Raw genomic sequence first — 25065 nt, forward strand, 5'->3', positions numbered from 1 at the left:
AGATCAAGCACAAAGTCTGTCCACCAGGTATATGGGGGATGGCTTTGAGAATTTATAGAAAACACTTGCTCTCCCATAAGAATGGAGAATACACTCCAGGATAACTCAGCTGGCTGATAGGCATTTTGAGCCATCATTATCATCATTGGTATTGTAATCATTAGAAGGCTCAGGATTCATGTCCACTTGTTGATGAACCAATCTTTCAGGCAGCCATCAGTCTCCATTTTCTTTTTGTGAAAAAACACAGACAGAACCTCACCCCCATCTTAAAAGAGGGTCGGGATCATTCCATGTATTAGCTAGGGGTTCTCAGCATTTAACCATGGCATAAGAGCTGGAAGTGACTGGATGCCACTGTTCATCTGCTGCATACTGACATTTAGCATCAGTTTGCAAAATATTTAAAACAAATAAGACAAGAGCAAGGTGTGCTTTCTGTGACCTTGAGGGATATAAATCCCCCTCTCTTGTTTTTAAAAACCAATTTTTCAGGGCGCAATGCACATGTTGAACAATCCATTGGTTTATAAGGAATTCCAGTTCTATGTTCAATACCAAATTCCTTACAAAATGAGTTAAAGTTGTTTCCAGTATAAGCTGGCCCATTATCTGTCTTGATGACTTTAGGTAATCCCATAGCATTGAAGGCTTGTAAGCAATGATCAGTTACATTTCTATAACTTCTCCTGTAGAAAAACAAAAAGGAATCCTGAACAAGTGTCGATACAGACATGTAAAAATTTCAATTTTACAAATTCCTCATAATGAGTTGCATCCATTTGCCAAATATGACTTATGGCTCCTTAGTGATCTTATGTTGGAGCCTTTAGGTGTGACTAGAAGATGAAATTTATTATGGTCATGTCTAGCCAATGCAACAGGACCCAAAACTAAGGCTTCTCTATTAAAACTATGTCAGTGTGCCAGGTATGGTAGCGCATGCCTTTATTCCCAGCACTCGGGAGGCAGAGGCAGGTGGATTTCTGAGTTCGAGGCCAACCTGGTCTACAAAGTGAGTTCCAGGACAGCCAGGGCTATACAGAGAAACCCTGTCTTGCAAAACCAAAAAAAAAAAAAAAAAAAAAAACAACTCTGTCAGTGTGATCAGTGTGATCATTGTCTCCAGTCCAGGAAGATCAGAATGAGTTTGTATCAATCTATCCTGAAGGTAATGATTATCTATAGTGTCTTTAACTCATGTTTGAGCAAGCAACTAAACTGTACTATGCTGCTTTAGTCAAGTATTTTAATCTACATTAAAAGGTTGAATAATGATGTCTGTTTTTTTGCCAAAATAAATTGGTGTCTGCTTCCTTCCAGATATAATCATATGGGCTATTGCCTCATTATATGGCAGAATATTACATTTAGGAGATATCCTTGAATATATCCATGTAAGAGGAGCTTTATCCCACACTTATCCTGTAGGTTTATGAGTCATATTAAAAATCAGCAAATGTAAAGTCAAAAAATAATCTATATAAGTAACAAATTGTTATAAATAGCTCTTTCTACTTGTTGTAAGGCCAGCAATCCTTCAGAGGCTAAAGATCAAGGGGAGGTATGATAGGCATTCCCTTTAAGCATATCAAAGAAGTGTTTCAATTCTCCTGTAGTAAGCTTTAAATAGGGGTGAAGCCAATTGATTCAAAAACCTAATAGTTTTTGAAAATCATTTAAAGTTTTTAAATTGTCCCTACGGATAATTATCTTCTGAGGTTAAACAGCTTGATCTGTAAGTCTAAAGCCTAAATAATTATAAGGATCCTGAGTTTGTACATTTTCTGGAGGTATTTGTAGTCTTTTATCAGCTAATGCCTGTTGTAAATCTCTATAACATAATAGCAAGTCCTGAAGATTTTTTCCTGCTAACAAGAGAGCATCTGTGTAATGTATGATGTATATCATTTGCCATTGCTCTCTTATAGGCTAAATGGCTTGTACCTCAAATTTTTGACATAAGGTAGGCCTATTGGCCATGCCCTGAGGAAGAACTATCCATTAATATCTTTTCCTAGGTTCTTTAAAATTAATAGAAGGAACAATGAAAGCAAATATTTTGCAATCCTGGGGTGCAAATATAAAGAATAGTAAAGAAACAATATTTCAAAATCTACTGCTATTTAATAATATCCTTTAGGAATGACTACTAGAGATAGAAGCCTAGGTTGTAAAGCTCCCATAGATATTATGGTTTCATTGACCTTTTTTAGTTCTTATAGCAATCTCCATTTACCAGATTTTTTTCTTGATAACAAACATTGGAATATTCCATGGCAACTGAAATTCTCTTATATACCCTGCTTCTAGTTGCTTCTGCTCAAGTGAAAAGGTGGCTTCTATTTCTTTCTTTAGATATAGGCCACTGATCAACCCACATTGGAACATTTTTAATCCGTTGAATTTTATCAGCAAGAAGTGCAGGCAAGATAACAGCCCTTATGGAAAATACCCTAAGCTTCTACTGTTAGAATGGAGGTTAGACCTTTCAAATGTCTTAATTCCTTGTCCCTCCAAATCCTTGTCTAAGCATTTGATTTGTCACTACTTCATTATGACTGCACATTATAAGACCCATCTGTGACAAGAGATGTCTTCCCCAGAGGGTAATAGGCAAATGTGGCATGACAGATTTGAATTTGTACTGAATTGCCCGCGTCATCTCTCCAGGCTAGAAGTTTAGAACTTTGTTTTGGGTTATTGGCATAACCAATCCCTTGAAGGTGAGTGAGATACCAGATAAAGGCCAAGTTGAAGGCCAATCTTGTCCTCTAATAACTGTTACATCATCCCTGGTATCTATTAATCCTTTAAAACTTTTTCCTTCAATTATTAAATTAAAGTTAGGTCTCTTACTAGTAATAGACTGAACCCAGTACACATCAGAGGAACTGAAGACACCACATCCTTTCTTACTCTTAACAAATTTGGAAGGTAGCAGATGCAAGGAAACTGAAATAAGTTGAACAATTCTTTGTTTGCAGACACAGCTATAATGCCATGGGGGAAGCAGCCATAATCTTTTATTCTCCCACACAATCATTATCTATACCACCTGGATAGATCTGTATTCCTTATATAATATTGCTGCTTCATCCCAGATGTAATTCCAAGGTACTGGGGGCATGAGCCCCAAATGTCCTGTAGGCAGCATCCATTTCTGGGGTCAGTACTGCATGGATGGTAGAACAGAGGTCCAAACCTGCACTTCCTGAGGTCACTCTGGTAAATTCAGAAATGGATTTCTCTGGCTTAGTAACAGCTTCATGGCCCCATAAGCTGCTTTCTGAGGACATCTAGGGGCCTGAGGCTGACTTCTCTGTTCATTCCCCAACACTGGATGTCCCTGATTTTAGGGACAATTTAGGCCCAATGATTACCCCTTCTGCACCTAGGAAAAATTCCTGAGGCACAACTTGATTGTCCACTCATGCTTCTGTTCCCAAGACAATCACTTTTATTTTTAACTTTTTGTAGTGGATGGTTTTGTGTGCCAACTTGACACAGGCTAGAGTTATCACAGAGAAAGGAGCTTCAGTTGGGGAAGTGCCTCCATGAGATCCAGCTGTTAGACATTTTCTCAATTAGTGATCAAGGAGGGAGGACCCCTTGTGGGTGGTGCCATCCCTAGGCTGGTAGTCTTGGATTCTATAAGAGAGAAGGCTGAGCAAGTCACTGGAAGCAAGCCAGTAAGTAACATCCCTCCATGTCCTGTGCATCATCAGCTCCTGCTTTCTGACCTGCTTGAGTTCCAGTCCTGACTTCCTTTGGTAATGAACAGCAGCGTGGAAGTGTAAGCTGAATAAATCTTTTCCTCCCCAACTTGCTTCTTGGTCATGATGTTTGTGCAGGAATAGATACTCTGACTAAGACACTTATTTATTAATTAATTTATTTTACATTGCATGTATTGTTCACCCCACCTGTCAACCCTCTTAGTACTCCACATACCATGTCTCCATGTGGATATCCTCACCATCCACATCAACTGACCTATAAACACCCTGGGGAAAATTAGGTGCATCATCTCTGAATGAACAGACCCTGCAGTCCTCTGCATTTTTTGTGTTGGTGACCTCATTTTAGCTGCTGAATGCTGGTAACCACCTCTTTGGTGATCCAGTTTTTAAGAGATTTCAGGGGTTGAGATAAATTGAGACCGCTGGTCCTCCTACAGGGTTGGCCTATTCCTCAGCTTTTTTATGTGTTTCCCTAGTTCAACAACAGAGGTCAGTTGCTTCTGTCCATTGGTTGGGTCCAACTATGTGCCTCTGACTCTTTCAGCTGCTTGTTGGGTCTTCTGGAGTACAGTCATGATAGGTTCCTTTTTGTGAGTGCTCCATATCCTCGGTAATATTGTAAGGCTTTGGGGCCTTCCCTTAAGCTGGATTCCTCTTTGGGCCTATCATGGAACATTCTTTTCCTCAGGCTCCTCTCCATTACCATCCCTGTAATTCTTTCAGACAGAAACAATTATGGATCAGAGTTGTGATTGTGGGGTGCCCCCATTTCATGACTTGATGCCCTGTCTTCCAGCTGGAGGTAGGCTCTATAAGTTCACTCTCCCTACTTCCGGGCATTTCATCTAAGGTTGAGTGCTCAGAGTCTCTCAACTTCCAGGTCTCTAGTGCATTGTGGAGGGTCTCCCCAACCTCCAATCTCCTACAGGGTTGCCTGGTTCCATTCTTTCTACTGTCCACAGGACTTCAATAATTTTCTGTCACCCAATATCAGATCAGGTTCCCCTCTACTCATCCCCCCATCCACTTTCTCTCCTGAGTCCCTCCCTTCCTCCCCAGTTGTGATTGCCTTTCTTCTCCCTCCCAAGTGGGACTGAGGCATCCTCACTTGGGCCCTTCAGCATATTGACCTTTTTGAGTTCTGTGGACTGTATCTTGGGTATTCTGCACTTTTTTTTAAACCTAATATCTATTTATTAGTAAATATATACCATGCAAGTCCTTTTGGGTCAGGGTTATGTCACTCAAGATGATATTTTCTAGTTTCATCCATTTGCCTGAAAAACTCAGGATATTCTCATTCTTAATAGCTGAGTACTATGACATTATGTAAATGACCACATTTTCTGTGTACATTTTTCTATCATGGGAAATTTGGTTGTTTCCATCTTCTAGATATCACAAATAAGGCTGCTATGAATATAGTGGAACAAGAGCTCTTTGTCATGGTAGTGAATCATTCCCAAAAGTGGTATTGCTGGGTCTTCAGGTAGATCTTTCCAGTTTTCTGAAGAAACTCCAGGCTGATGTCCAGAGTGGTTGTACCAGTTTGCAATCCCAGGAGCAGTGGAGAAGTGTTCCTTTCTCCACATATTCGCCAAATTGTATTGTCACCTGAGGATTTGATCTTAGCCAATCAGATTGGTGTAAGGTGGAAACTCAGGGTCATTTTGATTTTCTCTCATCACTAAGGACTTTGAACATTTCTTTAGGTGCTTCTCAGTCATTTGAGATTCCTTTGCTGTGAAATCGCGGTTTAATTCTATACACCATTTTTAATTGGTTTAGTTCTATACACAATTTTTTTTTGATTGGGTTTTTTGTTTGTTTATTTTATTTTATTTTTTTGGTAATTACGTTATTGAGTTCTTTATGTAGTATGGATATTAGCCCTCGCTCTGATATGGGGTTAGTGAAGATTTTTTTTTCCCAACCAGTAGGTTGCCAGCTTGTCTTATTGACTATGCCCTTTGCCTTACAGAACCTTTCCAGTTTCATGAGGTCTCATTTAACAATTCTTGATCTTAGAGCATGAGCCATTGGAGTTCTATTTAGGAAATTTTCCTCTGTGCCAAGGGGTTCAAGAATCTTTCCCACTTAATGCTAAATATCTTGTCCTTTCTTTGGTGTAGGTACCTTCCTTGTATTGGAGTTTTCGTTTGAGGATCATCTGTAGGGATGGATTTGTAAATAGATGCTGTGTGAATTTAATTTTATCCTGGAATATTTTAGTTTCCCAATCTATGCAGATTTTTTTTTTTTTTGTATAGTAGCCTGGACTGGCATTTGTGTTCTCTTAGAGTCTGCATGACCTCTGACCAGGTTCTTCTGGCTTTCATAGTCCCTGTTGAGAAGTCTGGTGTTATTCTCATAGGTCTACATTTGCATGTTACTTGGCCCTTTTCCCTTGCGGCTTTTAATATTCTTTCTTTGCTCTGAACATTTAGTGTTTTGATTATTATGTGACAAGAGGATTTTCTTCTGTGATACCATTTATTTGGTGTTCTATGGGTTTCTTGTACCTTCATGGCACTCTCTTACTTTAGGTTGGGGAAGTTTTCTTCTATGATTTTGTTAAAGACATTTTTTCAGGTCCATTGTGCTGGGAATCTTCATCTTCCTTTATTCTAATTATTCTTAGATTTGGTCTTTCCATTGTGTTCTGAATTTCATCAATACTTTGGATTAGGAGGGTTTTTTTTTTTTTTTTTTTTTTTTTTTACATTTTGAATTTTCTTTAACAGTTGTCAATGTCTTTTATGGCATCTTGTACACCTGAGATTCTCTCTTGTATCTCTTGTATTCTGTTGGTAATGCTTACAACTGTAATTCCTGACCTCTTTCCTAGATTTTCCATTTCCAGGTTTGCCTCCATTTGTGTTTTCTTTATTGTTTCTACTTCCATTTTTCAGTTTTGGATCATTTTATTCAATTTCTTTACCTGTTTACCTGTGTTTTCACATATTTCTTCCAGTGAGTTAGTGATATACACCTTAAAGGACTCTATTATATTCTTGAGATAGGGTTTTAGGATCGATTTCTGAGTTTCAGGTTTGTTGGTGTATTCAGGTTTTGCTGTGGTGGCAGAACTATATTCTGATGATGCCCATGCATTTTGACTTCTGTTGCTTTCGGACTTGTGCTTGCCTTTGGCCATCTGGATATCCCTCATGTTTGTTGATCTGAGTGAGTTTCTGGAGTCTGAGTCTTTTGACCCTGGGTTACTTCAGGTCTCCTGGTAGGCCTGTGACCCTGGCTTTAGCAGACACTGGTGGACCCTTACAATTGGGTTCTCTTCACAGGGGCAGAGAAGCTGCTGATCTGTTGCCCTGGCTGCAGTAGATCTCCTTTGAGGTCTTCAGACTTTTCGTTCTTTAATGGAACAGTCAAGCTGTTGTCCAACTGCTCTGAATGGAGTGGATTCTCAACTACTCAACTTCTCTGAGTGCAGTACTCCTCTATGATGGTTCTGGATGTGGTGTCCTCATAGGAGCAGACCTACTAGGAGTCTGCCCCAGCAATGAAGACTGGGATGAAGTGGTAGAAGGTACAAAAGGGAAGCAGTACTCTGAAGGTAAGGGTTTTGGTGTGTGTTGTGTCCCAAGTATACCAGGTTCCCAGCAGTAGCTCCAGGATTGGAGGCTGGGGGTGGTGCTTTTTACCAAATGCTCTGAGTGCAGTGGGTCCTCTAGGATGGGTCTGGAAATGATATCTTCATGGGAGCAGACCAACTAGGAGTCTTCCCCAACAGAAGGGACCAGGTGGACAATGGTCATTGTTAAAATGACCCAAACCTCCACATTTACAACATTCTTTATTCCCTCATTTCTGTCAAAGCAATGCTTGCACTGTGGTCCCTTGTAAAGCAGCAGCCATAGCCATACCTTGATTGTATGGGGGTCCGAATTCTGTACAAAGATCAATTTATTCAGTTAAGTCTGTCTTTGCTTTGTATGGCCGGATAACCATTCAGCTGGCTGCATAGGCATTCTCATAAGCCAATTGTATAACAAAAGGAGCTCCTGCCTGGGGTTCTCAAAAATTCTGTCAGCTGCTTTTAGCAGTGTATCCACAAATTCTGGAAATGGTTCATTGAGACCTTATTTGATCCCACATAAACTCTCACTGAGATATCCTTTCCAATACTGGGGAGTTAAATTTGTTCTTATGACTGCTCCCTCATACAATCATAAAGCCTTTATAAAAGGGGGAGCAGGCTGGCACTGTGCTACAGCTGTTTTTAACCCTTTTATTACTCTTGCAATCATCTTCACTTGCTTGATTTTTTTCCCCTTAATTACAAATATGGGTGAGTTAAAAATCTTGAGCTTGTGATTGGGTTGTAAACTGCAGCTAATGTAACATGTGCAATTTTACTATATTTTTAAGTTTCTTTTGCAATATTAGAACATACCCATAATGTTGGGAAATAAAACAGTTTTAAATATTCAATTCTCTTTGAAAATCAATACTAAGAGCATTATTTTCATGTTACAAAGTTTGGCTGCCAGTTCTTATATATGAATGCTTAACAGTACAGCTTCTAATATCTCAGTAAAGAGACATTGTTTTAAATCCTATCCGTTATAAATCAAGTTTCTAGGATAAGGCTTATATAAAATATTATCCCAGTTTAGAAGTATCTTTAGGGATCTGTTTTCCTGGGTTGACTCATGCCACATGTTGTTTAGAATTATTCCAATCCTGAGTTACCAGTTTTAAGCAACTTTCTGTTAACAATGTTACAAATTTTTAATTATGCCTTATAACTTATAAGCCAGTACTCTATATCCAAGACATTCAGAATATATTTATACTTTTAAAACCAATCAGAAACAAAAAGGAAGTGGCTACACACATCTTATATATTTAGACCAAACAAAATGTTCATGGTTTTCAAACTATAATTTCAAGAGAAGAGCACCTTGTGAAAGACCTCCGTGGGGATACCCTCAACCAAGTCAGAAGACAGCGCACACCCAAAGAATCATCTTGTCAACACCTCTTCAGCCTAGCGTTATCCCCTTAATGTAGCTCCTGCAACAATAGCCTCCAAAAAGTAAACATTATAACTAGCACTAGCACTAATGCTGTTCATTGCTTACAGTGCAAGATACTGTTACTTCTTCCTTTTTTGTGGAACTCCACCCAAGACAGCATTTCTCAGTGGGTCCCCTTGTTCAGCTGCAACTTTTAGCTGTCCAGTGGCCATGGAGAACTGGGTTTACCTGAAAGGGGACTGGAAATGAAAAGGATGGGTGGAAGAGTAAGGATGAAGCCAAAACAAAAGTTCAGATCAAGGCTCAAAATTTAATTCTGCAGCCCCAGTTTATGAAGGGAAAACCACAAAACACATCCTTTGTTGCAGCACAATTATGTTGTAAAGCAAGCTCAGCAGGCAGTCTATTCTTCTAAGTTCCTGTAGGAAATTGCAGGTAAAACTATTTAGCCTGCTTTAATCTGAGTCCCTGTTGCTTTGAGAAAAGGCACATGCCACCAAGCTCAGCCATGTATCTCTTACTTTTGAAATACAGATATGTATATAGATAAATTAAGACAATATTAAGAATCATATAATGTATTTAAATAGGCAGTCACTTTTATGAGTTTAAAATAACAAAAGAATAGAAGGTGAATTAAAAGTTGTGATTTTAGAATGAATTAAGTAAATATTTTAGGTCAAATTTCTCAGGGTAATAAAACTAATATATATATATATATATATATATATATATATATATATATGTATATAATTTTCAGTGTTTGTTAAACAATGCAAATTTGTATTTTTAAGTGAATATATTAAGAAAGTAAGATCCATCTTTGGGGCCAGTTATGTATTTTGATGTTTGGATGGCCTATTTTTAAGGCAAAGCATTAGATTTGTTCAGTCACAAGTCTGTCTAACAAAAATGTGTGTACAGGTTTGTAAGTTAGTAAAGTTATGGGGTGAAATACACAGATAATATTAAAACACAACACAACAAAACAAAACAAAACAAAACAAAAAAACAACAAAATTGAAGGCTGGAAAAATGGCTTAGTAGTTAAGAGTGCCTACTGCTCTTGTAAAATTCCTAGGTACATTCCCATTACCCTTGTCATTCAGTTCAGAAATACCTGTGCACAAGATCCAACACCCTGTGTTGACCTTTACTGACACCTAAAAGCATGCTATGCACATACATTCACTCAGGAAAACACATACACATAAATAAAATTGTTAGTTACAACATAAACAAGTAAAACTAAGAACAGAACTACTAGTTAATGCTGTAAGTCCAAGAAAAAATGAATCTGTCACGTAAGAAAGACTGTTGCTTTCCCTTTTTATTTTATCATTAACCACAACACCTAAGAAATGGAAGCAATTATGTATTTGTCAGGAGACAGATAGATATATGCAATATAATGAAATGAAAATCTCAGTGCAGTAAAGCCAAGGAAAAGAATAGAATTCTTTATTTTATGGCAACATAGTAAAAAACAGAGAAGTAAGGGAAGTAATGTATGCACATAGGAAAAAACACTGGATGGTCTCACACATGAAATTAAAAAAAAATGATTTCATACAAGTGGAAAGTGTATTGGACATTATAGTGTTGAGAAGAGGGATTGGTAGGATAGGTAGACATTGATCAGCCTTAAAATGTTACTATAGAAAAGAATAGCCTCTAATATTCTATGTCACATAAGTGTGAACGGAGTTTAAAATAATGCATCACATATCTAATAGCTTGATGGAAAAATATCAATGTGTTCAAATGAATAAATGGTAAGTTTAACCTCATTATAAAAATTGTGTTAATTTAATCATTACTCAAGGGTGACATGAAGTAATTTTATTTCAGTTCATAAATACATAAGTGATTCTTCAATAAAAAACTCTTTTAAGAAAAGAAAATGCAATTTGACAGTTCCAAAAAAATTGAAAAGAATGCTGTTTTAAAGATAATAGTTTTGAACTTGTACATATTCTTTTAAACTAATGGTCTATTATAAAGAACATACTTTGCTGTTAATTTAGAGAAAAGATAAATCCACATTGTTATTAGTGCACATAATAGATACAATAATTGCTAGAATAGCATCAAATATTATATCATGTTCCTGATGAAAATATTTTATGGGCCTTTAATTACTATTTTGAGTGACTTTTAGCATAGTGTTAATGAATTTCTACTTTGCTTTTAAATGTTATTCATCTCTTTTTAAGACACTAGTTAACCTGTGCCATCAAAATAGCACATGAAACAAAGTATCAGAAACTGATTGGCTATCCTTTCTTTGTTGCATAAGTGTAATTTTTTCAGTCAACTTGTTGTAATTGGTTCTTTTCTTCCATAATACAGGTTCCCTCTGTGAAACAGATTATTGTCAGGGTTAATGGCCTAAATATCCTAGTGCCCTCACTAGCCCCACAACATTTTTTTATTAATTATTTTAGCTCTAAAACCAGGTGTTAAATTATTTTACTGGCTTTACATACACTACATATAATTATTAAATTAAATATATACATATAGTACATATTATCTAAATGACTTATTCTACCTAAGCATTGATGATTCATGCCCCAGGGAAATAGATTGTCAGTATGGATAAGGGACAATGAAAAAGAAACATTTAGATGTCAAAGATCAAATCTATATATAGAAAAGGAAAAAGAAACTCTCTTTAGGAGGTTATTTTCTGTTGCTGATGTGTAAACATACCCTTGCATTTTCTTTTTGCAGTGTCTACAGGTATTGCCAGTTATACAGTGAAACCCTGTAATCTGATTGTCTGTCATACTTTATAGCACTAACACATGCTGTTGATAAAGCAATTACCCTGTTTTTACCAAAGATGATGCCTTTTAATATTTGACACCAACATAATTCTTCAGAAAATATAAAGATCCATAGTAAAAGAAGTTAAAGATTCAGAAAATCATGTGTAATGTATGACCTTAAAGAGGCAAAAAATTGTAACATCTGATCATTTAGTGTATCTTCATTTCACAGTTCTGAAGACTGCAGGAAATGTTGCTTTTAACAAAGTAATGTTATTTAGTGTGATTGGAAACTACTTTAGAGCATGGCTTTTTAAATCATTTCCACTATGATCTAATACCAAGTAAAATTTGCACAATTTCCATATGTAACAGTATATAATAAACAGACAGACCAAGCATTTGTGGATTAAGGAAAATAGCTCAAACAAGCCTTTAGACTTCTTTGATACATTTATGATATTTATTTATTTTTTTAAAGATTAAAGCATTTTTTCCCAAACTTATGAGATAGATGTACTTTCATGCAAAGGAATAAACCTTCAATTAGTATTTATTCTTCAGGATACAATGTCTTCAAAGCTTTTCAGAGATGATTATTATTTTGATCTTACAATGCAAAATGCTGAGAATGTTTCTTCTCATATGGTATATTTAAGGAGATTTCAGATATTACTGTCTGAAAAGCCAAAATATGCTGAAATTCTTTGTTAAACTCTGTATAAAATAAATTATCAAATTTAAGCTGAAATATTTTACTTAAAACAATCCAAAAATACTAATTTGATATATTTATGTTATGAAATCATGATCGCAAAAAATTTAAAATCATTTATTTTTCATAATCATCATATCCTTATGTTTTTTGGGAAGAAATTGTATGTAAAGGAACAACACTATGACTCATAACATATACTTGTGTTCATCTGAGCAGAGATAGCATTAGATCTTAATGAAGAGATGTCAGGCAGAGTGTAGAGATAACAGAGTTTTTTACAGTACCAAGATCATAGTGAGAATGTTCAGTTAAAGCACGTGTACATGTACAGAAACACCTTAGATTCAATTGATTATAAATTGTCTTAGTCACTGAGTATGAAGAAATTTTTGCTACTACAAAATTTTCTAAATATTCTCAGTCACTGATATTTGTATAAGATCTATATGTGAAACCCTATAAAAGCTCACAAACTACACTTTAGTGACCTTTGCTATGAAATTATGGGAATTATTGTGACAGATGTGGTTATCACAACCACTAGTTAAAGTACTACACAATTTTATAACTTTATAGATCATCTCTTTTGCATGATACAATCTTGCATTATAATTTATAGAATACACATACACACATATACACCACACACACATACACACACATGTATATATACACACACACACACATATATATACACACACACACACACACACACACACATATAATAACCTTTATGAAGACATTAGTTACCTAGTTAACCTAGTGTTCATACATCATATGAAAAATTTGAGAGACAACCGGCCACCTTCCTGGTGAGAGCACAGGGGTCCACCCAGCCCGAGAGGTTTCTGCCTCAGGCTCCAGCGGGAGCCACCTTGGTTCAAGGACTCCGCAGAGGGCAGGCTGCACAGGAGAGGGTGTGGAATACAGAGGCCAGCAGTTTCTTGCACAGGCGAGAGCCAGAGAGCTTCTGAGGCGGCACCATTTCGGCTCCAGACAACCGGCCACCTTCCTGGCCAAAGCAACACAGCTTCTGGGAAAAAATCTGTTTTGGGCCTTCATCTTCAGCCAGGAGGAGGTCCAAACACCAGATAACTGTGCACCTTCCCTGAAAGAGGAGAGCTTGCCTGCAGAGACTGCTCTGACCACTGGAACTCAGAGGAGAGAGCTAGTCTCCTACGTCTGCTGCTAGAGGGTAACAAAATCACCAGAGGAACAATATCTAAACAAAGACAACCATAACAACTAACTCCAGAGATTGCCAGATGGCGAAAGGTAAACTTAAGAATCCTACTAACAGAAACCAGGACCACTCACCATCATCAGAACCCAGAACACCCACTTCGCCCAGTCCAGGGCACCCTAACACACCTGAAAAGGTAGAACTGGATTTAAAAGCTTATCTCATGATGATGGTAGAGGACATAAAGAAGGAATTTAATTACTCACTTAAAGAAATACAGGAGAACACTGCTAAAGAGTTACAAGCCCTTAAAGAAAAACAGGAAAACACAACCAATCAGATAGAAGTCCTTATAGAAAAACAGGAAAACACATCCAAACAGGTGATGGAAATGAACAAAACCATACTAGACCTAAAAAGGGAAGTAGACACAATAAAGAAAACCCAAAGTGAGGCAACGCTGGAGATAGAAACCCTAGGAAAGAAATCTGGAACCATAGATGACAGCATCAGCAACAGAATACAAGAGATGGAAGAGAGAATCTCAGGTGCACAAGATTCCATAGAGAACATCGGCACAACAATCAAAGAGAATGGAAAATGCAAAAAGATCCTAACTAAAAACATCCAGGAAATCCAGGACACAATAAGAAGACCAAACCTACGGATAACAGGAGTGGATGAGAATGAAGATTTTCAACTCAAAGGACCAGCAAACATCTTCAACAAAATTATTGAAGAAAACTTCCCAAATCTAAAGAAAGAGATGCCCATGAACATACAAGAAGCCTACAGAACCCCAAATGGACTGGACCAGAAAAGAAATTCCTCCCGACACATAATAATCAGAACATCAAATGCACTAAATAAAGATAGAATACTAAAAGCAATAAGGGAAAAAGGTCAAGTAACACATAAAGGCAAGCCTATCAGAATTACACCAGATTTTTCACCAGAGACTATGAAAGCCAGAAGAGCCTGGACAGATGTTATACAGATACTAAGAGAACACAAATTCCAGCCCAGGCTACTATACCCAGCCAAACTCTCAATTAACATAGATGGAGAAACCAAAGTATTCCACGACAAAACTAAATTCACCCATTATCTCTCCATGAATCCAGCCCATCAAAGGATAATAACAGAAAAAAACCAATACAAGGACAGGAACCACGCCCTAAAAAAACAAGAAGATAATCCCTCAACAAAACTAAAAGAAGACAGCCACAAGAACAGAATGCCAACTTTAACAACAAAAATAACAGGAAGCAACAATTACTTCTCCTTAATATCTCTTAATATCAATGGTCTCAACTCCCCAATAAAAAGACATAGACTAACAAACTGGCTACACAAACAAGACCCAACATTTTGCTGCTTACAGGAAACTCATCTCAGAGAAAAAGATAGACACTACCTCAGAATGAAAGGCTGGAAAACAATTTTCCAAGCAAATGGTATGAAGAAACAAGCTGGAGTAGCCATCCTAATATGTGATAAGATTGACTTCCATCCCAAAGTCATCAAAAAAGAAAAGGAGGGGCACTTCATTCTCATCAAAGGTAAAATCCTCCAAGAGGAACTCTCAATTCTGAATATCTATGCTCCAAATACAAGGGCAGCCACATTCATTAAAGAAACTTTAGTAAAGCTCAAAGCACACATTGCACCTCACACAATAATAGTGGGAGACTTCAACACACCACTTTCACCAATGGACAGATCATGGAAACAGAAACTAAACAAGGACACAGTGAAACTAACAGAAGTGATGAAACAAATGGACTTAACAGATATCTACAGAACATTTTATCCTAAAACAAAAGGATATACCTTCTTCTCAGCTCCTCGTGGTACCTTCTCTAAAATTGACCACATAATTGGTCACAAAACAAGCCTCAACATATACAAAAATATTGAAATTATCCCATGCTTCCTATCAGATCACCATGCACTAAGGCTGATCTTCAATAACAAAATAAATAATAGAAAGCCAACATTCACGTGGAAACTGAACAACACTCTTCTCAATGATACCTTGGTCAAGGAAGGAATAAAGAAAGAAATTAAGGACTTTTTGGAGTTTAATGAAAATGAAGCCACAACACACCCAAACTTATGGGACACCATGAAAGCATTCCTAAGAGGAAAACTCATAGCTCTGAGTACCTCCAAAAAGAAACTAGAGAGAGCACACATTAGCAGCTTGACAACACACCTAAAAGCTCTAGAAGAAAAGGAAACAAATTCACCCAAGAGGAGTAGAAGGCAGGAAATAATCAAACTCAGGGGTGAAATCAACCAAGTGGAAACAAGAAGAACTATTCAGAGAATCAACCAATCAAGGAGCTGGTTCTTTGAGAAAATCAACAAGATAGATAAACCCTTAGCCAGACTCACTAGAGGGCACAGGGAAAGCACCCTAATTAACAAAATCAGAAATGAAAAGTGAGACATAACAACAGATCCTGAAGAAATCCAAAACACCATCAGATCCTTCTACAAAAGGCTATACTCAACAAAACTGGAAAACCTGGATGAAATGGACAAGTTTCTAGACAGATACCAGGTACCAAAGCTAAATCAAGATCAGGTTAATGATCTCAACAGTCCTATAACCCCTAAAGAAATAGAAGCAGTCATTAATAGTCTCCCAGCCAAAAATAGCCCAGGACCAGACGGGTTTAGTGCAGAGTTCTATCAAACCTTCAAAGAAGACCTAATTCCAGTTCTTCACAAACTATTCCACAAAATAGAAACGGAAGGTACTCTACCCAACTCATTCTATGAAGCCACAATTACTCTGATACCTAAACCACAAAAAGACCCAACAAAGATAGAGAACTTCAGACCAATTTCCCTTATGAATATCGATGCCAAAATCCTCAATAAAGTTCTTGCTAACCGAATCCAAAAACATACTAAAGCAAGCATCCATCCTGACCATGTAGGTTTTATTCCAGGGATGCAGGGATGGTTCAATATTCGGAAATCCATCAACGTAATCCATTATATAAACAAACTCAAAGACAAAAACCACATGATCATCTCGTTAGATGCAGAAAAAAGCATTTGACAAGATCCAACACCCATTCATGATAAAAGTCTTGGAAAGATCAGGAATTCAAGGCCCAAACCTAACCATGATAAAAGCAATCTACAGCAAACCAGTAGCCAACATCAAAGTAAATGGTGAGAACCTTGAAGCAATCCCACTAAAATCAGGGACTAGACAAGGCTGTCCACTCTCTCCCTACCTCTTCAACATAGTACTTGAAGTATTAGCCAGAGCAATTCGACAACAAAAGGAGATCAAGGGGATACAAATTGGAAAAGAGGAAGTCAAAATATCACTTTTTGCAGATGATATGATAGTATATATAAGTGACCCTAAAAATTCCCCCAGAGAACTCCTAAGCCTGATAAACAGCTTCAATGAAGTAGCTGGATATAAAATTAACTCAAACAAGTCAATGGCCTTTCTCTACACAAAGAATAAACAGGCTGAGAAAGAAATTAGGGAAACAAGAACCTTCTCAATAGTCACAAATAATATAAAATACCTTGGCGTGACTCTAACTAAGGAGGTGAAAGATCTGTATGATAAGAACTTCAAGTCTCTAAAGAAAGAAATTAAAGAAGATCTCAGAAGATGGAAAGATCTCCCATGCTCATGGATTGGCAGGATTAACATTGTAAAAATGGCTATCTTGCCAAAAGCAATCTACAGATTCAATGCAATCCCCATCAAAATTCCAACTCAATTCTTCAACGAATTAGAAAGAGCAATCTGCAAATTCATCTGGAATAACAAAAAACCTAGGATAGCAAAAACTCTTCTCAAGGATAAAAGAACATCTGGTGGAATCACCATCCCTGACCTAAAGCTTTATTACAGAGCAATTGTGATAAAAACTGCATGGTACTGGTATAGTGGCAGACAAGTAGACCAATGGAATAGAATTGAAGACCCAGAAATGAACCCACACACCTATGGCCACTTGATCTTCGACAAGGGAGCTAACACCATCCAGTGGAAGAAAGACAGCATTTTCAATAAATGGTGCTGGCACAACTGGTTGTTATCATGTAGAAGAATGCAAATCGATCCATTCCTATCTCCTTGTACTAAGATCAAATCTAAGTGGATCAAGGTACTTCACATAAAACCAGAGACACTGAAACTTATAGAGGAGAAAGTGGGGAAAAGCCTCGAAGATATGGGCATAGGGGAAAAATTCCTGAATAGAACAGCAATGGCTTGTGCTGTAAGATTGAGAATCGACAAATGGGACTTCATGAAACTGCAAAGCTTCTGCAAGGCAAAAGATACTGTCAATAAGACAAAAAGGCCACGAACAGATTTTGAAAGGATCTTTACCTATCCTAAATCAGATAGGGGACTAATATCCAATATATATAAAGAACTGAAGAGGGTGGACTCCAGAAAGTCAAATAACCCCATTAAAAAATGGGGCTCAGAATTGAACAAAGAATTCTCACCCAAGGAATACCAAATGGCAGAGAAGCACCTGAAAAAATGTTCAACATCCTTAATTATCAGGGAAATGCAAATCAAAACAACCCTGAGATTCCACCTCACACCAGTCAGAATGGCTAAGATCAAAAATTCAGGTGACAGCAGATGCTGGCGAGGATGTAGAGAAAGAGGAACACTCCTCCACTGTTGGTGGGATTGCAAGCTTATACAACCACTCGTGAAATCAGTCTGGCGGTTCCTTAGAAAATTGGACATAGTACTACCGGATGATCCAGCAATACCTCTTCTGGGCATATATCCAGAAGATGTCCCAACTGGAATGAAGGACACATACTCCACTATGTTCATAGCAGCCTTATTTATAATAGCCAGAAGCTGGAAAGAACCCAGATGCCCTTCAACAGAGGAATGGGTACAGAAAATGTGGTACATTTATGCAATGGAGTACTACTCAGCTATTAAAAAGAATGAATTTATGAAATTCCTAGGCAAATGGATGGACCTGGAGGGCATCATCCTGAGCCAGGTAACCCAATCACAAAGGAACTCATACAATATGTACTCACTGATAAGTGGATTCTAGCCCAAAACTTAGTATACCCAAGATATAAGATACAATTTGCCAAATGCATGAAACTCTAGAATAATGAAGACCAAAGTGTGGACACTGTGCCCCTTAGAATTGGGAACAAAACACCTATGGAAGGAGTTACAGAGACAAAGTTTGGAGCTTCGACAAAAGGATGGACCATCTAGAGACTGCCTTATCTAGGGATCCACCCCATAATCAGCTTCCAAACGCTGACACCACTGCATATACTGGCAAGATTTTGCTGAAAGGACCCAGATATAGCTATCTCTTGTGAGACTAGGCAGGGGCCTAGCAAACACATCAGTGGATGCTCACAGTCAGCTATTGGATGGATCACAGGGCCCCCAGTGGAGGAGCTAGAGAAAGTATCCAAGGAGATAAAGAGATCTGCAACCCTGTAGGTTCAACAACATTATGAACTAACCAGTATCCTGGAGCTCTTGACTCTAGCTACATATGTATCAAAAGATGGCCTAGTTGGCCATCACTGGAAAGAGAGGCCCATCGGACACACAAACTTTATATGCCCCAGTACAGTGGAACGCCAGGGCCAAAAAAAATGAGAATGGATGGGTAGGGAAGTGGGGGGGTGTATGGGGGACTTTTGGGATAGCATTGGAAATGTCATTGAGGAAAATACATAATTAAAAAAAGATAATAAACGTAATATACAGCAAACCAACAGCCAATATCCAATTAAACTGAGAGATATTTGAAGCAATCCCATTGAAATCAGGGACAAGACAAGGACCCCTCACTCTCACCATATCTATTCAATATAGTACTTGAAGTTCTGGCCAGAGCCATAGATAATAAAAAGAGATCAATGGAATACAAATTGACAAAGAAGAAATAAAGCTATTACTATTTGTAGATGATAAGATAGTATATACATTCAATTCTACTAGAGAACTTCTCCAGCTGAAAAACAATTTCAATAAAGTTGTCAGATATAAAATTAACTCAAATAAGTCAGTAGGCTTCCTTTATACAAATGATAAACAGGCTGAGAAACAAATTAAGGAAAAACTCCTTTCACAATAGCTACAAATAATTCAAAATATCTTGGGGTAACTCTCACCAAACAAGTGAAAGATATGTATGAAAATAATTTCAAGTCTCTCAAGAAAAAAATCAAAGCAATTCTCAGGAATTGGGGAAAACTCCCATGCTCATAAATTGGCATAATTAATATAGTAAAAATGGCCATCCTACCAAAGGCAATCTAAAGATTTACTGCAATCCCCACCAAAATCCAAACACAATTCTTCAAAGACATGGAAAGAACAATTCTCAAATTTATCTGGAAAGACAAAAATCCCAGAATAGTGAAACAATTCTTAATCATAAAAGAATTGACTTGAGGGATCATCACTTCTTACCTCAAGTTTCAAGACAGAGCAATAGTAATAAAAACTACATGGTATTGGTACAGAAATATATACATTAATCAATGGAATAGAACTGAAGACCCAGAAATAAAACCACAGAGTTATGGATACTTGATTTTTTTTTTCTGAGACAGGGTTTCTCTGTGTAGCTCTAGCTGTCCTGGAACTCACTCTGCAGACCAGGCTGGCCTCGAACTCAGAAATCTGCCTGCCTCTGCCCCCCAAGTGCTGGGACTAAAGGCATGGGCCACCACTACCTGGCAACACTTGATTTTTTGATAAAGACACCAAAAATATACAATAGAAAAAAAGAAAGCATCTTTAATAAGTGGTGCTGGTCTAACTGGCTGTCTGTATATAGAGGAATGAAAATAGACCCATATTTGTCACCTTGCAAAAAGCTCATGTCCAAGTGGATCAAGGCCCTCAACATAAAACCAGATACCTTGAACCTAATAGAGGAGAAAGTGGGAAAGAGCCTTGAGCTCATTGGCACAGAGGGAAATTTCCTAAACAGAACTTCAATGGCTCATGCTCTAAGATCATGAAATGATAAATGGAACCTCATGAAACTGGAAAGGTTCTGTAAGGCAAAGGGCATAATAAATAAGACAAATCAGCAACCTACAGGTTGGGAAATATCTTCACTAACCCCACATCACATAGAGGGCTAATATCCCAAATATAGAGAGAACAAAGGAAGTTAATCAACAACAAAACCAAGCAACCCAATTTAAAAAAAAAAAAAAAACAAACAACATAAAGGTGTATAGAACTAAACTGAAGGAATCTGAGAAGCACGTAAAGAAATGTTCAAAGTCCTTAGGGATCAGAGAAATGCAAATACAAATGACCCTGAGATTCTACCTTACACCTTTCACAATGGCTAAGGTCAAACCTCAGGTAACAGAACATTTTGGTGAGGACGTAAAGAAAGAGGAACACTCCTCCATTGTTGGTGGAATTGCAAACTGGTACAACCACTCTGGAAATTAGCCTGGAGTTTCCTCAGAAAGTTGGAAATAGATCTACCTGAAGACCCATCTATACAACTCTTGAAAATATAGCCAAAAGATGCCCCACCATGCTACAGGAGCACATGTTCCACTATGTTCATAGCAGCCTTATTCATGATAGCCAGAAGATAACAACAACCCCGATGTCCCACAACAGAAGAATAGATACAGAAAATGTGGTTCATTTACACAATGGCATATTACTTAGCTATTAAGAATGAAGATCTCAGCAGCTAAGCGCACTGACTGCTCTTCCGAAGGTCCTGGGTTCAAATCCCAGCAACCACATGGTGCCTCACAACCATCCATAATGAGATCTGATGCCTTCTTCTGGTGTGTCTACAGTGTACTACTAATAAATAAATCCTTAAAAAAATGCTGCAGGGAATAGAAAATGTGGTGCAGTGGTTAAGAGCAGGTTAAGAACACTCTTCCAGAGGACCCAGCTTCAATCCTCAGCAACCACATGCCAGCTCACAATTCTTTTCAGCTCCATTCCCAAGGGATCCGACTCCCTCTTCTGGCTTCCTCTGGCGCCAGGTACAAAAGTATTCAGCTGAAATGGAAGATCGCAGACTTCCGGGTGGAAAGCCTGGAGAGGCTGCACACTAGGTAACTGGACTGGAGTCCTGAGGAAACACCAGACAATTCCAGAGTGAGGAGCCCAGCTGCAGAAGAACCAGACTGTACTGATCAGAAAGACACTTTTTTTCTCCTGAAGGATAACATAGCCAGGCCTTTGATCGCAGCATTTGGGAGGCAGATGCAGAGCTCATGAGAGCTCATGAAAAACAAGAAAAGCCTGAGGAGCGGCTTAAATTTAAGGAGGGCATCGAGGTAGGACAACTGAGTTCAGTTCATCATCTGGGCCTTCCTTTCCTGTAAAATTCATGATTGGCTGGGCCTGGTGATGTAAACTTGTAATCCCAGGAATTAATGGGACTGAGCCTGGAGGACTGTAAATTCCAAGACAGTTTAGGCTATGTAGCCAGACTCTGAATAAACAAAACAATGACAGGTCATTATTGTGGCAATTGAAAAAAAAAAAAAAACTTAGATATGACTTACAGGATTTAAATAATATCAATAATGTGAACATCAGGATGATTTGGAAATTGCATTATGGTCATGTATTATGGTTATAGAATTTTGTTGGTTTAGAGAATAAAACATATTTACGAGCTAAGGAACATCATATTTTTTCCTTACCTTCAAAAAGTTTTAAAATGTACATTATACCTCCCCTCTTACCCTTCCAACACGTGTGCACAGGTCCAGAAGATCTTGAACATTTTAATCTTTCAGGGTTTCTGGGCAAAGATTATACAGTAATTTTGTAACATTTTTTCAAATAGTCCTGTTTCTCTGAACATTTGTTAAATAACATTTACATTTGTTAAATAAAATTTAATAACATTAAACAAACAAACAAACAACAACAACAAAACAACGAAGACATCCTGAATTTTGCAGACAAATGGATGGAACAGAAAATATCATCCTGAGTGAGGTGACTCAGACCCAAAAGAACATGCATGGTACACACTCACTAATAAGTGGATATTAGCCAAAAGAAAAAAAAAAAAAAGTTCAGAATACCTAAGGTACAGTTCACAGAACTCAAAAAGGTCAGCAAGTTGTTGGGCCCAAGTGAGGATTGCTAGTCCCACTTGGGAGGGAGAAGAAAGCAATCATAGTGGGGAGGGAGAGAGGGTCCTATGAGGCAAAGTGGAGGGGGCGGTTGGGAGAGGGGGACCTGATATGGTGTTGGGTCACAGAAAAGGACTGAAGCCCTGAGTGCCAGCAGACTTAATGGAAACCTGCAACCTAGGGAGGTATGAGGTTGGGAGGGCCCTCAGGAAAGTATTAGAGATTTAGGAAGTGAGAGACTCTCAGGACTCAAAGTGAAAGACCTTAGATGAAATGCCTACAGAGAGGAAAGGGAGCTTGTAGGGCCCACCTTCATCAGAAAGACAGAGCAGCAAGTGAATGCAGTTGTTGCCATCCCACAGTCAAAACTCTGACCCATAACTGTTTCTGTCTGAAAGAATTACAGGGGAGGACATTGTTAGACAAAAAAATAGGGTCTCACATCCACTCAGGGTTAAGGCCGCTGGGCAAGGTGGAATATGGGAAGTCTGACTGTGAGCAAACCAATGGAACCACTGGGTGAGTATTGGACTGGGAGAAGTAGCAGGATCCTGCTCAGGGAGTGAGGAAGGCACAGTCTAAAGTTCCCACAGAGCTGCAGGAGTCAGGCTTCAACTCTCAGACACCAGGGACCACTGGGTACCATGGATGAGCCAGTTCTGGGGTCCCTGGGCTGCATGGAGGGCAGGGACAACAGGTTCTCACTTTTGGAGATCCAAGACATATATGCTATATGTTGAGGAAGAACTGAGAACAGACTCTCAGGAAAACTCTGGCCTGGAGGCCCAAAGGAAAAAGGGTAGGAGGAGAGCTCAGGCAGGTAACCACGGGGAGGAGAGAGTCTGGATATCTCAGGCAGCTAGCTTGGCAGGCTGCTTGGTTCTGCTGGAGGCCATGACTGGAGTGCAGCGAGGCTTCTTGGGCAGGAGGTTAGACATGCAGCTTGTTGGAGGGAGACCTGCTCCATTGTTCCACCATGGTGGGGGCCAGATGAGCAGAGATGATCCACGGTTTTAAGGCATTTATTGTAGAAAGTCAGAGAGAGGGAGAAGTGTAGAGAAATAGAGAGCGGTCACTGCCACATGGAAAGAGGGGCAAAGACGGGGAAAGAAGGAGGGCAAACGGTAAGAGTAAGAGCAACAGCTTATGAGAAAGAGAGAGAGAGAGAGAGAGAGAGAGAGAGAGAGAGAGAGAGAGAGAGAGAGAGAAGGGAAGACAAGAGAGAGGAAGGGCCAACCACACCTTCCACTCCCACTTTACCCCTTCAACTTATCTCTTCTCTGATTCTCTGAGGCATCAAGACTCCACAGGACCAAGTGCATTCCCTCCCACTGAAACCAGACAAGGCAGTCTTCTGTTAATATGAGTTGGGGCCATGGAGCAGTCCATGTATTCTCTTTGGTTAGTGGCTCAGTTCTTGGGAATTCTGAAGGGTCCAATTAGTTGATATTGTTGTTCTTCCTATGGGGTTGCAATTTCCTTTACTTCCTTCAGTCCTTCCCCTAACTCTATCATTGGGGTCCCTTGGCTAATTCCAATGGTTGGCTGTTGCAGGCTGAAAGAGAGGGAACTAGACTGATGAGAGAAAGAATGGAACTAAGACAAGATCCTGATCAAAGCTCAATTTTACTATTCGGAAACACGGGGCCCATTCCCGCCAAATCATCTTTGGAGTCCAGCTGCAGGTGACCACGTGAATAGGGAATACTCTGGAACAGCTAGGCGGAAGGTAGCAGCAGTGGGAGTGGCAGAACAATAGGGTGGCAGACTCCACCCCTGGTGATCTCCTGATGATAACAGTCAAGCCTGATCAGCCAGATTTCAGGCTGTGGGGTGAGAGGTTACATCTCCTCCCTTTTGTTAATATAAAAAAGAAAGGCTGGGCTGAGGCATAAAATTTATTTATGCTCTATAGTTCTGCCTGAATTTTTAGGGCCTAATGAAGAAACCTGTCTCAGTGGGATTCCTTAACTTTTCTCATGGTAAACCCTTATTTGGTTAAGACTGTCCTTTCTGTCCTAGTAAACATTTTGCAGACTAGCCCTTAGCTGTTGGCTCCATCTTTTGTAATGCTAATTAGTTACTATATAGGTAACTTTCTTGCTGAATTCCTACTGAATTCCAAGTAGTCAGCTACATGGTCTTTCCTGGACATTGGAACACTGGTGAAAACTTAACTGTATCAGGATAAAATTTTAATAGGCAGGGAAGAGGAAGGAGGGGGTGCTGACAGGCTCCTTAGTACAAGGCCATTTGGCTTGCTAGGGTGGGAGGCTGTGAAGGGCTTGGCTTCTCACAGTATGATCTCCAACCTCTCCCCCCTTTGAATTAAATTTAATAAAGCCACACTTAACTGAGGTGATCAAATGATCTTCTCATCCTTGGATGAGTGGGACTTAACCATGGCTGGGGAAGCATTGACCCAATTCCTCCCGTGGGTGCTGTCACAACCCACAATCATGGCTCTTGGTATCTTTTGGGGAGGGGAGGCAGAGCC

Source organism: Mus musculus, chromosome 15 (genome assembly GCF_000001635.26).
Source record: "Mus musculus strain C57BL/6J chromosome 15, GRCm38.p6 C57BL/6J".
Lineage (NCBI taxonomy): Eukaryota > Metazoa > Chordata > Mammalia > Rodentia > Muridae > Mus > Mus musculus.